Raw genomic sequence first — 14678 nt, 5'->3', positions numbered from 1 at the left:
GCTTGAATCTAAATCTCAGAAACATTAAAATCTTGCCCTTGACTCCCCTGCCTTTCATTGGTCATTTGTCTCTAACATTTCTGCTCTTCATCTCTGCTCTATTCAACACTTTTGACTGTACCTCATTTTAAACCAGGAACAGTAGGAAATGCAGCAAAAACATGCATTAAACACAATAGTGGTACCCATTTTTGTGCAAACAGCATGTTGACATTATAATGCAAGTGAAATGTAAACAGTGTGGGAAGTTGGAAGGAGAGGTAACTCGGTTCTAGCTTATTAACTCAGTTCCAGACCAGCAAAGGATTGCAATCAAAAGTTGGAGAACAGTTTTGTGTCTAATAAGAGTAAATTTGCTCAGCACAACAGAAGTAATGTTTAATAATAACCAGCCACTATGAGTAGCTTCAGTGTGATGTATGGTATCTCAACCTGAAAAAGTTCAAGGACAATTCAGGATATTATATAAGTATCACTTCCAAATTCCCAGCTAGCATGGCTTTCTTCAGTTTTAAAAGCTACAGTTCAAACACATCTCTAAACTTCCAGGTTCTGATGAATCTTTGCTAAATAATCTATATGGACCAGGAATTTCAGAATAGTTTCATTTTATTTATGCATGTCTAATTATTTCTCCACACATGGAGATAATGCAACAGTAATAATATAAAAACATAAATATAAACTATATTAAGGTATCGTACATATTCTTTTGAAAGTTTATTATACATTAATTCCAAAATTAGATACAACATACTCATTTTAATTTAAACAGTTTATTCAGATTGCAAGTGTACTTCAGAATATTTGACCACAGAAGTAAAAAGGATATATATTTCACAATTCCCAAACTATAATATTCAATAAAGAAGTGAAACAGACAGAATTTTTTAACAGTAGTACAATAATCAGCCATTAGATTATTCCTTCAGAGATTGCTGCATACTGCTTACCATTTAAGCACAGACCCAGCAACTTCTGGGAAAACTTTGTTCCTAAGACATACACACACCATTGCTGATAAGATACCTGTGAAGGTATTGCCTACAGGCTACTTAGAAGAGTGAAGACAAATGTCTTAACCTTAGACACAATAATATTCCATGGATGGATTTCAAAGAAACTGCTATGCAGGAAAAAAAAATATACTAAATAGATTCTGGAAATGTGCTGAGCTACAATTAACAAAGGTACTATCATTTCTTGACAATTACAAATGTTTCCACTATGTTGCCTCATTCCAGTCAATGAGTGACACAGATGCAATACTGGGGTTAAAGTAGTCTTTCTTTTGATCTGTATGTGTGTGTGTGTTCTCTACCAGTGTTAGACTCTTCTGCTGCTGTTTTGCTATTTGCTTTCCAAAGAGCTGGGTTTAGCAGGATATAAAATTTTAAGAAAGTTATTTGATCTATAATGTGAACCTTTACTAATGTTAGTTGGTCTATAAAGTTGTAGCACTTGAACTAGCATAACAAAAATAGTGTAACAGAATAGTAAAGTGTCAGGACCAATGCACACTCATTTTTGTCTCTACAGTAGAACATTTAGAAGTATGCATGTCAACCATTGGTGATTACAAAGAAAAATAAAAAGAGAAAAAAGTACTGGCTTCCCACTATTATGTTCATGGTGCTTGTGTGTGCCAGCATGGAATCCAAGGCTCCAATAAAACATAATATTTATAACTCAGGGTGGAACTGTGGGGGCCTTGGTGCCCTCTGAGCTTTGTGGGGGTTTTTAAAGATGTTTCACTGCTCAACTAGGTAGCATAGTCAGTGCTAGCTAGTCTTAGACTCTTCTGCACTGCAGTCTTAAGTTGCTTGACTTCCACACGCAGGTGCATGGAAAGAAAGCTGGCTTAAGACATTTATTTTCAGATTTCCTCAACTTTGGCCACAGCAGATGTGCTGACTATGGCCTCTGGCTGGATAATTCTTTATCCTCCCAATGCCACGGGCACTGTTTTCTTTTCCGTGAGGGGGTCTTTATGGATATGTGGTCCCCACTGTTAGACTGAGAGGGATCTTTCAGTCTTAGTGGACAACCAGCTAAATATGAGCTAGCAGTGTGCAGCGGCAGCCAAAAAAGCCAATGCTATCCTAAATTGCATTAACAGAGGGATACAATAAAGATCAAGTAAGGTACTAACACCACTCTATAAAGCATTAGTAAGACCACACCTAGAATACCACATTGAGTTTTGATCACCACACTGTAAAAAAAAGATGTTTGAGACTCTAGAAGGAGTGTAGAGAATAGCAGCCAGGGTGATTAAGGGACTGGAGATTAAAACATATGAAGAATGGTTACAGAAACTGGGCATGCCCTGTCTAGTGGGGAGAAGGACCAGGGGAGACAAGATAGCAGTGTTTGAGGGGCTGTCACAGAGAGGAAGGGGTGAAGCTGCTGTATTTTCCATAGCACTTGACGGCTAGAAAAGAAATAATGGATGGAAACTGAACAAGGAGAGATTCAACCTGGAAACAAGGAGAAATTTGTTGACAGTGAGAACAATCAACCAATGGAACAGCTTGCCTTCAGACGTTGTGGGAGCTTCATCACTGGGGTCTTTCAGGAGAAGATTGGACTGCTATTTGTTGGAGGTAGTGTAGGGTCTCCTGCTTGGGGGGGTGGGGGGGTTGGACTTGATGATCTATAAGGTCCCTTCCGACTCTGTTAATCTCATCTCATCTCATTCTAAATGTTATTCTTTTCCAAACTTTTTGTATGAGCCTTCCAATAAACTTGTAAAAAGAAACAACCCATGTTTCATTAGCCTACAGGTGAAATTAATATAACCAAGCCAAATCAGAGGTTCATCAGTCGTGATCCCTTCAGAAGGGGGCAGGCAGCCCAGCAACCTCGGACAAAATTACTGTGACGGGTAACCGGAGAGGCAGAAGCATTCCTGCCACAATGCACTCAGCCTATTTATTTATTTATTGGATGAGCACAGCTCCCCATCTCACACACGTGATTTTCTTAAAGCATAGGAGGAAAACCACTCAGCACTACTTATACTGGCACAAGTTGAAAAACATTATTTTTATTGCACAGAAGGAAAAGGCAGATGAGAGGTGGTCCTCCCATTAGCTTGAGGACCCACGGAGGGCAACCTCATGCCTTCTTGCTCTCAAGAAGCAATTAGTGGCCATACCTGGCTGTGCCAATCAACCTTAAGAGCAATGGCAGACGGAATTTTGCTTTCAGACTTACCCCTTCCTGCCATAGTGTCCTTACTGGTGGGTGCTGTTCCTGCCAGCAATTAATGGCTTGAAAAGAAAAAGCAGCAAAGCCAGAAAACCCAACCAACGTCTTTGGCTATCCTATGTTGCACATACATCCATGGAATACCATCATTCAGCAATGACTCACAAAAGGCACCAAAGAGGCAGGGTAGCATTTCACTATAATGCTCTGCTCCTTCAAAAGTAGATGAATAATTCAGTAAAAAGATAAGACCCCTTGTCCCCAATGTGGAGTATGTATTCAACCTGTTTAATGAAGTAGGACAGGAAGAAAAGTAAAGAATAACCAATAATAGCAGCAAAAATACTGAATGTTAGTTGTAGGGGCTTTTAAGGATAACATTAGAATGGCTCCCCTGTTGCATTTGCTAAACTTCTCCTACTTTGGTTATTCTCAGTGCTTAAACGTTCCACATTGTGTTCTTTACCAAGCCAACCGTAGACAATTGTGCTCAACTTGTGCTTTCTAGCTGTATTGGGACTGCCACTCTCACAATCCTCAGCCAAGAGGAAATCAGATTAGGAGAACCTTCTGTTGAGGATGTGAAGCCTGAAAAGAGGATGCTGCACACAGCAAGGAATTTAAACCCTGTGTGCACATAAAACATTATAATGGGAAGGTTTGGTCACCATAAGTTCCATTCATTTATATAAATTCTTCAGCATGGATCATTACCAGGATATGAGAAACAACAAGGCTACAATCATCCCCCCACCCCACCCCCCACAAATGTTCTTATTAGTAAAAAATATTTTACTTACCTGCTGCTTTTTCTGGGCAAAGGGAGATCCTTCTGGAAAGGAAAAAAACACACTTTCCATTAATTACAGTTCCAAATTGAGAGCCAGGAGAAGGGGAAACTGACTGCTCATTTTCACATCCTATTCTTTCAGGGAAATAAACAGTAAACAACATCAGTATTTCCCATTTCTTGAATACCATCATCATCAAGAGGGTATTCTGATTCATATCAATATAAGGCAGTGCTTCTCAATTATTTTCTCTTACCCCCCCAAGGAAGAAGTAAACATTTCATGCGCCGCCCTCCCAACTCTCCGCTGGGAGGATTGTTTGCAATATTTAGCACATTTTCGCTGAAAAAAATCAAGTGGCTTATCAGCGCGATTGGGGTGTAATGCGTTTAAGTGATGCTTTAATTATTTGGCTTCATGCTGTCCGCTGCCAACATTTTTAGACATATTGGTCTTTCCTCATTGCCCACCATAGTCACAGTGAAGCCAAGAGCTACATACACTTCGTCGTATTTCCCCGTCTTAGCTTTCGGGAGACTTATGTTATTATCTCAGTCTCTCTCCTCTTTTCTTTTCATCCCAGTTAAATATTTTTCTGTGGTGTCTCTTAAGGGTTTGTTATCTGTACTTCATCTGCTCTGTGCTGTGCGCTATTGTTCGGTGCAAAAAAACCCCCACTCCCTGCGGCAAAATAAGCACCTTCCTTGGGGTCACACACCCCCTGCATTGTTCCATGCCCCCCCCCAGAGGGACTGGCTCCACTATTTGAGAAACACTGATATAAGGTAAAGAGATTATTAAACCAGCTGTTCCACAGGCAGACGGTCACCACAGCTAGTCAACAGCTTCAACTGAGAAAGTTACACCAATAAAACCCAGTCGGAAATGTTGAGACAGACTAGATTTCACTAGACAAAAGGGGACTGAGGAAATCCAGTTAGAGTTAGAGCAGCAGCTAACACAAAGCAGCTGAATCTGTGATGATGGAAGAATGGTTTTCAGGAGGTTGAAGCAAGGATACATACTTGTTATGACTGCAGGAGAGCGGAGGAAAACAAAAGGAAAAGACTATGGTGGTGATTTGCACATACAATTCGGCTTCCTCAAATTGTGACCCTTGTGGAGTAGACACAATTCTACCTCTCATGGTTGGGAAGTTGTAAGCATTTAGTCACCGCAAGTCTGCTGAAACCTCAGAAGCTGAAGTGATTATTAGCAATTACTTTAGCTTCTGAGATTTCAGCAGACATGCAGTGACTAAATACCGTTCCTGTGCTCCAAGGGTGAGGCATTCAAGTCCTCCATACATTTACCTCCTTGCCTTGAATAAATGATGTAATATAATACCAATAAAAAGGCAGGGTAAATTACACAAACAATAGATATCACGCAAATTAGCCGATTTTATACTGTGTGGATACATTGAAAACCTTTTTCCTTGGGTGTTTCATGAGGAGGCGAGCAGAATTTTAATTAAAATATTATCACAGAATAGATAAATTCTGTTTATAGGATGATGGACAGGAGAGAAAATGCTTCTGAGGTAATGTCATAAATAAAAATGAAAAAAGAGCAGTCTGGAGGTTCCATAGACTAGGTGTGGGTGTGAGAGGGGGGGGGGTGAGAGAGAGAGATTGGGACACATACACAAATTTATTTTGACAGAGATATTGGATTTTCCATATTGATCACATGCCAGAACATATACTAATAAAAATGCAGTGCAATTGCCAAAACCTTATTTAATATTACTGTTTTGAAGCTCGGATTCCAGTGGCAGCCATTCATGTTGGACTGAAATCTCCCTTTTTTTCAGAGCATGGGGAAAAAAAGTTATATCAATAATTAGAAGGACGGCAGGATTCAAAAGTCGATTTTTGTGAACACACAGGAAGGAGGCGGAGGGGGAGAGGAAGGGAGGGGTTGGGAAGAAGGGGGGAGAGGGAAAGAGAGGAGGGGAGGGAGAAAGAGGAGGGGGAGAGAGACAGAATATGAACGGCTTCTGCTTGGTATCCAATGTCTCTAAGCTCCATGTGACCCCAGAAGAAAACTGTCAAAAGCTTTATAATGTGATTTTATTTTTCATAATGTTGCAAAGAAAAACTATAAATACATGCCATCCTATTAACTATCATTTCAGTTCAGCTGAACTGCAAATAAAATGAAATCAAAGTTAATGTTTGTCTGGATCCGATCCCCCCCACAACTTTCTAAGGATTTTCATCCCAGAAAATATTGTAGAGCTCTGCCCTATTTAAGCAATTTTGAGGAATCAGAATTTATTACAGCCAAGACAAGTCTGAGGCGGAATCCTTGTACTCAGTTGAATACAAATTGGTTTTATTTGCGGGTGATATTATTTTGTTTATTTGTAATCCTAATATTATTATTCCAGTATTAATATAAATGACAGATGATTTTAGTAAAATAGTAGGATGCTATATTAACTGGGCCAAATTGAAATTGATGCCAGTAAGTGAAATTTCATTTAAATTATATAGTAATAAATGCTGCATTTTTATGTGCATTCCAAAAAATACAATTTGATTAGCAATAAACTTATACACTGTTTTACAGTGCTTTACAGCGGGGTGAGCTGCTGCCCGGACAGGGGGGAATGCAGTGGGGTAGCGAAAATGGAGCTCCCCCCCAGAGCACCCAATTTGCACTGAAAGATGTTGAAAGAAAATGCAGAGCGTCCTGCATAAGCCATGCCCACAGTGTGGTAGTAAAAATTTTGGCAGCCCATCACTGTTTACAGCCCACTCCAAGTGGTTTACAGAGTCAGTATATTACCCCTAACAATCTGGGTTCTCATTTTACCGACCATGGAAGGATGGAAGGCTGAGAGCCAACTTTGAGCCACTCAGAATCAAAGTCTAACAGGTGAGCAGGTAAGTTAACCTGCAATGCTGCATTCTAACCACTGGGCCACCACGGCTCTTACCATAGTGAGTAATAGTTATTAATATTTAGTAATATTTAGTATCTTTTACTGTGCTTTTAGTTATGTGTTTATTATTTTATTATGTTACTATAAACTCCCCAGCGACACTCAGATGAGAAGGGCAGCATAGAAATTTAATAACTAAATCAATAAACATGTAACATAAATAAAATACTGAAAGACTTTGGTTCAGATAATGAGAGTCACTAAATCTCATCCTTTGGGGGAAAGGTGAAAATTCTCAAAATGAATATTATTCGCAGATTTATATGTATACTGATAGGAACCTTAGTTCATATTTTCATATTTTCAAAAATGCATTATTATTTTTTTAGAAATTTATTATGGGGTTCTTTAATTCGAGCAATATTTTACAGAAAAATCCAACTACAGTTAATGAGGGAGAAATCAATTTTCTGAATAAGAAACTATATGTCATGCTTACCTGTCATTAAATATTAAATATTGGGAGCCAACAATTGGTGTTAATTTTCTGATTTGGAAAACTTTGGAATATATGGTATTTTTGGTCGCATGCATAGCATTGTATTAGAATCAAAATACACCAGGACTCTAGTATCTCTGGAAACAAGGTCAGAACATTATTTTATTCTACTTATTTATTTGGACTTTTTAAATGCTGCCTTTATTATTTTTATAAATAACTCAAGCAGTGAACATATCCAACATATCTTCCTCCTTCTATTTTCTGTACAATAATAACCCTGTGAAGTGGGTTGGCCTGAGAGAGGATGATTGACCCAAAATCACTCAGCTGGCTTTTCATGCTTAAGGCCCATCTAAAATTCAGAATTTCCTGTTTTCTAGCTTGGTACCTTAACCACTACATCCAACTTTGGATCAAATGAGAAACAGTAGAGGTGATTTTAAATATGTGAAGAGATAAATATAATTTTTTAGATGTAACTCAGTGATAATGTTTATTAGCAAGTTTCTTTGGATCAGCAGGATTTTCAGTTCTGAGATATCTGAGATACTAAAACAACTTGTTAAATCCTTTAGTTTTTTTTAAACCTAGTATAGCATGAGTTTTGTAGATATTTGTTGTCAAAACTACTTGATATGCAGATACTAAAAAGTAAATTAATGGCCTAATGGTTATTTAGGATATTGCCTTAGTTTCTATAGCAAGAGTGACGATAGACTATGAATTATACAGCAAAAAATAATATTTAGAATTTAATTCTAAATTATACTCCAGTAAATTTAAAAGAAAACCTCTAATATTTTCTTGAACCACATGCATACTATATAGAATTTGACAAATGGATTCTCTATGCCCTCACTATGGCTAAATGCTGATACTGCAGCATTGAAAAGATAAATATAAAGCCCATTCACTCAGTGGAAATCTGGTTACACTTGCCACCTATGACAGATGTAGACTTTGCCTACAGATGTAGACTTTCTATGGTCAAGCATAATGAAATATGGAACTCATAAAAGATACAGCAAATTAAAAATGATAGTTATATAAGTGTATTAGAAATGAATATATATATGTAGTTCAATAATTATTAGATATGAACTGTATATACAGACCTATAATTACTAACAATAATTATAGTTATAACAATATACAAGTTTTCATTTTTCATTTTTCTGTTGTATGTTTTAAAACTTTTTCCAAAAGCACTTTTTGTGTGTGCTTATTTTCTTGAGAATGTTCATCTTTAACTTCTTTTCTATTACAATTACTATTTTAAAAGCAATAAATAATAAACAACAATATTTGAAATATCAGTAGCTATAATATCGATGATGATGTCTATTTGTATAGAGAGGTTATTTCCTAATGAAGGAAGGGAAGATATGAAATAATTCTTCCTGATGCAAACATATTAGAACCAGAAATATAGTAATAACAAAAGTGTGAATTATATGATAGAGAAGGCATCTGAAGTTGAAACAGAAATGACAAGTGAAGAGCATGACCTGGGTAAAGACTTTCCACTGGAGATACAAAAAAGTTGTTTCTTCTTCAAAAGCTTTGAAAACCAAAGTGGAAAGACAAATGACAAACCTAGACAATGGCCTAGAGCCCTAGACAATGACTTTTTACTGTCTTTACAAAAGAAGATTGCTAAAGCATTGAAGAAACCTTTGCAATGGGAAAAAGAACATTTGAGATAAAATCCTACAATGATGTGTGATTGAATTAAAGATTAAGATTGTCAGAAATAAAAGGAAAAAAATATATAATTGACTAAAGTTAAAGTAAGACATTCCTATAAAGTTCTGTTAACCCTACACACACACACACACACACACACACACACACACACACACACACACACTATATAGTAGGCTTATTAACCACCCATAAATTATGGGTGGTTGATAAGTCTACTATATATTGCCATCTAATGGACATTGGGAGTTTTGCAGCCCAGATATCACGGTCCTCCTTTTTCCTGTTTATCTCATCTTCATGGATTATAAAATGAGATAAATATGCAGCAAAGGCTACTCCTTTTGATGAAAGCCTGCTGATTCTGCTTTATTTCAGTGACAAATCCTTAGTTCAGTCTTCTTACCATTATTACATATAGTAAACCGAGAAAAAAATAACATCCACGAGATGCAAAGTCCAACCCTCAAGGATTGGTAATGTAGATTATATTGAGATATACAAAGGTTATTTGACCATCATGTCCCAACATGTTGTGTAATGGGATTTACAGGAGATGATTTTTGCACTGGATATTTCACATGCACTCCAAAAATACTAATGCCTAGCGTTTCTTGAGTAGGTTTCATACAAATGTTAATGAAAGAAAAATAATATTTCCAAATAACTAGATTAATTATTTAGCTGATCTGCCTATAACAGTGATGGCGAACCTTTTTTTTGTTAGGTGCCGAAAGAGTGTGCACATGTGCTTTTGCACATGCATGAGTGCCCACACCCATAACTCAAAGCCTGGGGAGGGCGAAAACAGCTTCCCCTACCCCCCAGAGGCCAAAAACAGCCTGTTTCCCAAGTTCTGGTGGGCCCGTAGGCTTACGTTTCACCATCCCCTTGCTCTAAAGGCTTCCCTGGAGCAGGGGGGGAGGGTAAAAACGCCCTCCCCCATCCTCCCCAGAGGCTCCCTGGAAGCCAAAAATGCCCTCCCAGAGCCTCTGTGTGAGCCAAAATTCAGCTAGCTGGCACACACATGCACGTTGGAGCTGAGCTAGGGCAATGGCTCACACGCCAGCAGATATGCCACCTGTGGCACCCATGCCATAGGTTCACCATCACTAGCCTATAAGATGTTTATTTCTAGTTTAAAAATATTTACAGAATGTCTGAAAAATATTGAACAACTACACTTGGAAATAGGGGCATGGAAGGAAGAAATGCAATTAAATAAAACTGCAATTATGATATAGTTCACATACAATTAAAATAAATCTCATCATGCCAAACTTTGTCAGTCTTTATCTTTCCTTAGCTTATTATTCAACTGTTCTTTGCTAGTATGTAATTCCAAAGACTTTCCTTGATTACCTTTCTTATAATCCTTGCAATTGGATTGGACAGCTTTTTGTTTGAAAATTACCTTATGTAAAATAAGGGAACAATGAATTAGTTAAGAGATAAGCAGATAATGCTAAAACAAGATTACAAAACCATGATTTATTGAGCAAGCTATAATGATCTGGATTGCACATAATTCTAAGCCATACAAATGTGTTTGTAAGTGTGCTACCTCAAAAACAAATCATATTATGAAGTAATGAACGTGTGAATCTAGCCACTATGACTGTTAATTGAGTTGGTGACCTGAATTTGTCTCCCTGTTCCAGCATCCAATTCTATTTAATATATGTCGCAGTCTCTCTAGAGAAATAGCTTGATGATTATTCATTTCATAGGATAAATATCATCACTTCTGATGGTAAATCCAGCAGAGTTGAAACTAGGAACTACATGTCAAGATGATCATCACTGACAACTTGCTATGAGGGGGAGGATTATCACAGCACTTTTTGACACCTCATGTAAGAAAGCATCTCTCTTTGTAAAACTGATTTTTCAGCAAGTTTTTAAAGCCGTTCTTTGATTTGGAAATTGTCAAAGATCTATGCAAAACTGGTAGAACATCATCTGTGAATTAAATGGACTCTGCTGGGGTATTTTTTTGTTTTTTGTTTTGCATTAGTCTTGCGCAGAAAAACTGAAGTTCTTCATAATCCTGCATTGGTTTTGTTTCAATTGTGTTCCAATTACATTAAAGAGACTCCTTCCTATCCATGTCACATTGAAGAGCCAGTGTCGAGCCTAGTCAACAGGGTAGGTAGGTCGACAATAAAGTCCATGGTGAGGTCTTCCCATGGTTGGACTAGATCAGCTATGGCTATGGTTTTCCTGGTTTTGTTTTGGACATCACACAGACTGGACAGCTTTGTACATATTCCTCGAGCTCCGTGTAAAAAACTAGGTGCTTGCTAGCTGATCCTTCTGGTCTCTCCAGTCACCGCATTGTTGCCTCACCCTGGCTGAGGTTTCCATTTTTGACTGTTATTATCAGCGTGGCAATAGGCAGCCATTCCAAATGGAGCCACCGCAGGTAGAGCTGGAGGGGAAGCACTGGCAGCTTAGTTGGCCACCGGAACTGTGGTTGTCAAGATGGATGGTGGCTGGTGGGAATGTGTGGATTCTTGGATAATTGGGTTGTAGAGTGCATGTTTGAAAAGCACAATTCCCAGTGCCCCCGCTGGCTTTGCATGGACTTCTTTGAGGCCTTCATTCTGTGGTCCAGATCTGTTTGATAGAATTAAAACTGTTGATTTTGCCATACTTGTAGTTGTATTGTTTTGGTTATGACCGATAAAGCCCTTCATGGCATCAGACCAGAATATCTCCGAGACTGCCTTCTGCCGCAGGAATCCCAGCAACCGATTAGATCCCATTGAGTTGGCCTTCTCTGGGTCCCGTCGACGAAACAATGTCGTCTGGCAGGACCCAGGGGAAGAGCCTTCTCTGGGGCGGCCCCGACCCTCTGGAATCAACTCCCGCCAGAGATCAGGACTGCCCCCCCCGCCCTTCCTTTCGCAAACTCCTTAAAACCCACCTCTGCCGCCAGGATGGGGAAATTGATTCCCCTGGGCCATTTCCGCTTTACGTATGGTTTGTATGAGATGTATGATTGTTTTTTATATTAAGGATTTTAAATTGTTTTTAACTATTGGATTTGTACTGTGTTCTGTTGTTGTGAGCCGCTCCGAATCTCCGGAGAGGGGCGGCATACAAATCAAATTAATAATAATAATAATAATAATGATAATAATGATGATGATAATAATAATAATAATAATAATAATAATAATAATAATAATAATAATAATTTGTTATTCTTGGCAGACATGCCCTGACAAAGACCAGAGGCTGGTTGCTCCCGGTTCAGACCAGTTTCATAGAACTGGAACAGGGAATGTCCTAAGCTGGCCGAATTGGAAGTGATCACTGGTTGTCTTGCCCCTGAACTGGCTCTAATGGGGACGCCTATGGTGCCATCATTTTGTTTTTGGCATCTGCACACATGCAGAAGCTGGTTTTTAGTCAGTTTTTGGCACTGCTCATGCAATGCGCATGCGCCCACGTGGCATGGGAGGAAGTGAACTTACAGCGAGTTAAGTTAGAACCAACCCCTGATCAACACATAATCTCAGACAAATGTAGTTCAGTTCTCACCACAGTCTTCTGAGCAGGCCACTGTGCTTGCCAGGTTTTAATTATCTGGATCATGTACAGATGTAGACTAGTGGCACATAGAGATCTGTTTGTGGTGACTTGTTTTACTGATGCTTGGGCATGGCACAATAGCAAATCAAGACTAAGCCACAAACAATTACTATTTGGACCCCATGCTGGATTGCGGTTGTAATCCAGCTTTGGGATTATTTTCAGAACAGTAAAATGTAAGACACAGTGTATACAACACATATAACTACTTGTCCATTATCTGGTTAAATATTTAGGACTAGTGATTAAGGTACCAGTCTAGAAGCTAGGATGTCCCGCTTTAGGCATGAATACCAGCTGGTTCATACTCAGATCAGTCACTGTTTCTCAATCTACCTTATAGGGTTATTATTAAGAGGAAACAATATTAGGTACTCACTGCCTTGAGTTACCTATAAAGCAATAAAGGTGAGATAAAAATAATCAATCAATCAATCAATCAATCAATCAATCAATCAGTAGGTTAACAATAAGGCAAGCTTTGAAATGGTGATCTACTACTTTAAACAAATCATGTTTTTTCCACTAATCACTCTAAACCAAAATAAGCAACCTACATTATATTTTCACAGTAGTTGTCCTTTTGGAAATGGTAGAACCAGCTAATTTCACATTTCTCAAGTAACTTTCCTTTCCTAATCCTTTTGCATTTCTTAAACAGCCGAGTACATATGTAGAACATGTAGATGCAGAAAGCTACATTAAGAAATGGGAAGTTAAATCACATGGAAAGCCTCTTTCTAACACACCATTCCGAGACTAGATAATGAGTAAGAGAACAACATGTGTTGCTTTAAATAGGCTAATGCTAGACTGGTCAGTTGTGACAATAGATCCTGATACAAGTAGGAAAAAAATAAAGATAAAGGAATTAGATTTACAATTGGTCCTTAAAGGTTTTTGCAGAACACATTCACAGTGGTGTCAGATTAGAAATTATTTTTTTCGTCTTTACAGATCTTTACATATTTAGAAGTAAAGTTTCAATCTATTTAATGAGGATATTTTTTTAAAGTCCTTGTAACGGTGAAGATCTCAATGCATTATCTCTATCCACTTCATATATAAATATGAAAGGTTTTAAGTTTCAGTAAGAAAAGAGATGTGAATAATTGGCACATTCTTTCAAAATACCATCTACATTTCTTATTATTGGATAACTATCTATTTGAAAACATATCCCACTAATTCAGTTAGAATTGACTCATTACAGTATAGACCAGTTTCGTGTGGTGGTTAAACACTGATGTAGATACTAGGAGACTGTGAGTCATAGTGCTAAGACATGAAAGTCAGTTGGGCATCTTTGGGCCAGTTATTCTCTCTCAGTCCAACCCACCTCAGAAGGTGGCTGTTGTGATGAAAATAACAGAAAATGAAGCAGCTAAAGTACTCTGGGACTTTAGAATTCAAACAGACTGCCCCATAAAACTCCAAATGAAGTAATTGTCGATAAAAAAGATTTTTAAAAGTCTGTATAATGGATGTGGCATTACCTGGAGACAGCAGAATAAAAGAGAAAGAATTGAAAAAGATAACAAAATACAAAAATCTGTGAATAGAAATAGAACGACAATGGTAAAAAAAGCAAAGGTAGTGCCAATGGTGATAGGCACCTTGAGTGCAACTCCAAAACAATTGAAGCACTACTTGAATATCATAGACATTGATAAAATCACCACCAGTCAATTGCAAAAGGCAGCTTTACTTGGAAGAGCTTACATTCTGTGATGATATATGTAACATTATCACACTTCCACATTTGCCTATCCCATGTCCTTGGGAAGGACTTGATAAGTGGACATAATATTATGAATAACACAACTTGACTATCATGACTACGTTTGTCATTAAACTCGTATTATGACCAATCTAAGAAAATATAGATTGGGAAAAAGACATTATTGGCAAAACAAGCAAAACTGAATTGTATACAATGAAGCTGGGAAATTCCAAGACAAATGGAAAAGGAGAG

The sequence above is a fragment of the Erythrolamprus reginae genome, chromosome 2 (assembly GCF_031021105.1).
Source record: "Erythrolamprus reginae isolate rEryReg1 chromosome 2, rEryReg1.hap1, whole genome shotgun sequence".
Lineage (NCBI taxonomy): Eukaryota > Metazoa > Chordata > Lepidosauria > Squamata > Dipsadidae > Erythrolamprus > Erythrolamprus reginae.
This window is presented reverse-complemented; position numbering follows the sequence as displayed.